Here is a 3,453-nt window from a genome sequence, read left to right on the forward strand (position 1 = left end):
TATTATTATTTTTACACGTCATAAAATCTTTTAATTTTTTTAATTTTCACATTTTATTGCCTGGTGTGGCATCTTACGAAGGTCTGTACACCTGTCACTTGCCATTTCGTTAGTTTTCAAAAACAATAAACAATTAACATAAATAAAAAAAATGAGGTGCTTTAAGTCTGACGACAGAGCAGCAACAAGGGCATGCTAAAAGGTTACAAAGAACCGTACGGACCCGACTAAATAGATAAATAAACCGAATGCATCTATCAAAAATTAAGCTGGTTTTTAGAAAATAAAAGTTGACTAAACCAGTTCGTTGGCAAAATTAAGTCGAAAATGATGTAGAATAGAATTATCCAGATGAGATCTGAACACAAGGTACTTTGGTGGCCTCGCGTTAGTAGAAAAGCTTGACATCTTGTTAACATATACCAAGGTCCTTTGTTTTAACCTCGTTGTATATGCATATGCGATTTTAGCGCAGCATATACACTATCTTCATTATACTACTCGGCATAAAATTTAGACTGAAGAGTCAAGATCGCAAGGACTTCTAGTAGCTATACAGAATGTTGAAAAATGGAGCACATAGACCATGAACATTTTTATTAAAAATTTCATACTCTGTTTGCAGAAATGCCTTTGCAATTTTCTTCCGAGCGTGACCAGACTTGTCTAGATAACGCACATTGCGTTTCTGGGAATATGAAAAAGTCTTTGTGATAAGAAAGGCTTTCACAATTTGAGACCATGAAGAAACGATCTCGTTTTCTAGACGCACATATATTTGTAATTTCTTCCGCCAAGAGAGTCGACGTTGATTCAATCTTACCTTTTACTGACCTGTTCCTGTTGTGCTTGTAGGAAACGTGTCACGGTAGCTGATCCGCAATGCAGTGTAACAAACAGTTTTGAATTGGTCTTATTTATATGGTAGTGTTGGTTGTTAACAGGAGCAATGCACCAGCTCTGGCTTAAGCATTCAGGCAGGTAGGCAGGCAGGCAGGTTAATTGTCTGAAGCTGGGTATTTGAATACATGACTTCTATAATGATGAATTACGTTATTTGCTTGAAATTTCCCAGAATGCATAGTATTGTTCATGGGTATTTTCGTGTCCATTTTGCCGTTTTGCCTGTAGAATAAATTAATGTTTCAGACGCTTATCCGCTATGCAGTGTGCCCAACAGTATAGATGTTTTGTGTTTTTTTATATGGTGGTGTTTATTTTCTGAAGCTAGATATTTGAATATATGAATTTTATAATGATTAATAAATAGTCAAGGCAAATTTTGCAAACCGTCCCATGGTATTATTTTGTTGTAAATGACAAACCCTCGTCAATGTTTGAAAAGAAATATACCCAAAGAATGTAGTATAAGTTGAAAAATCTGCATTAAAACCTGTACTAAACACTAATTGAAAAATAAAATCGTGGCCATATTGAATGTCTGAATCTGCTGATTTGAATATTAGTCGGGTATTGCACTACCAAAATACCACAGAAGGAAATAATTCACCCAAAACAACTGATGTAATTTTTCGCCCTTTTCTCCTTTATTTCTTGATTGTAAAACAATCATTTCTAATAAGTCAACAGACGAAACATCAACCCAATTACAAGTTCTACCTCACTTATTATATATACTCAAAACTTAAAGCAATAATTCTCCAAATACTTGCTAAATACTTCTTTGAATTTCCAATTCTTCAATTTTTAAAATAGGATAAAAGTGAAAATAGAAATTTTCAGTAACTGTAGCACGTTGCGTTTCTAAAGATACACCATACATGTAGTTAACTTCTAATTTTATCACATGCACTTTATACTCTCCATGTACCATTTAAGTATTAACTTATCAACTTACAGTTAGCTCTCATGTCTGGATTTGCAATAATGATGACTAATCGATTTTTCTTCCTTTTCCACTTAATTTGTTGTATAATTATATCAACACATCCTTTTTATATTTCAGTCCATACCATGGTATGGATGAAATATATTGTGTTCTCTCATGTTTCTTCTTCTTCTCCTTCTCCTGCCAAACAGTCAAAGGGATTCAACTCCGCCATCATTCAGCCAAATGACTTGAAATTTGGCATGGAGGTAGAGTGGGCCAATACCCCCAGGCGTTTTTTTTTCATTTTTTTGATACATGCCTTTAAAAAATTTTTATGAAGGTTTTTTGGGGCATTTTTTGCCAAAAAATGGATTTTTGGATCCTGAGCCCTGGTTTTACAACCAAATGATCTTAAATTCGGTATAAGGGTACCTTGAACATGTGTCTACAGAATAGCAGTCACATATTTGGCATACACCACTTCCAAATGACTCATTTGGGGAACTTTAATGGCAATTTTCAGCAAAAAAAGGGCCAAAAGTGCTATACCCGTTCAATGTTCTATCTAAAGAATGGCCCGTTCCATCTGCCGTTTTCTATGGAACACGTGTTCCATTGCGGATTACCTGAGGTCACATTGCACATAAGTCGTGCGTGATGACCCACACATTCAATTTTATGTGCCTAAGACCTTCAAAATGTATCAAATCTCATCATTGTTAGTATTTGCATACCTGTAATAAGATTAGTAAAGCTTTCGAGATTCAAAGTGCTTGTTCTTGCATCTTTGTTCTCAATTACATAGCTACTATTTAATTCATTTATTTGAGAACCTTTGCCAGTTTTGCACTGGGGTAAGTTTGGAATAGTCCACTTTTGCGTGGGAGGGAGATGGACTGAAATATGCTGTATTTGCTCCCAAGCAAATGTCGGCCTTTCAATATACATATGAAGAAGTCGAACCCCGTAATAACTAGCATAGTAGTAGTAATAACTAGCGTAGTAGTAGAAGTTTTCCCAGACAGTTGTCTGTCTTACATTAATGTTTTGTATACTTGATTGTAAAAGCAATTAGCCTTCGGGCATGATTTTGCAATAAACTTTCTATACAATTTTGTAAATCATTGTATATCTTTTTTCGGCAGTTTTTTTCCAATCAGCCCTCTCCCAATTGACATATCAAACGCCATTCTTGTCAAGGTAGTTTTGGCTGTATGTAAGTTGTATTTAGTTTTTTTAAATGTCATCAACTTGGCATCATTCATCATTTCTATAATTGATTATTAGCACTTTATGCCATGGTGCTGTCTAAGTTTGCATTTTTTCATGGAGAAAATGGGCATTAGTATATTTTCTGTGGTAGGAATGGGGTGGCTTAGCATCAGTAATTCATTTGTCCTGTGGGAGTGGGGGACGCTGTGTGTCAGTACATTTCTTGCTCACACCTTTCTATAGGTCATGTGCTATATGTTGAATTTCCTACCTTCAAGGGTTCAGGTGTAGCCCTGCCCTTCATGATCATGACCACTCATCATTGCAGTAGCTGTTTTTTTATGTGGGACTCAGTGATGGCCTGAGACTGACCCACCCCTTTTGTACAGGCTCTGTGTATTTCTCTGTGG

Source organism: Branchiostoma belcheri, unplaced genomic scaffold (assembly GCF_001625305.1).
Source record: "Branchiostoma belcheri isolate BF01 breed outbred unplaced genomic scaffold, Haploidv18h27 scaffold64, whole genome shotgun sequence".
Classification (NCBI taxonomy): Eukaryota; Metazoa; Chordata; class Leptocardii; order Amphioxiformes; family Branchiostomatidae; genus Branchiostoma; species Branchiostoma belcheri.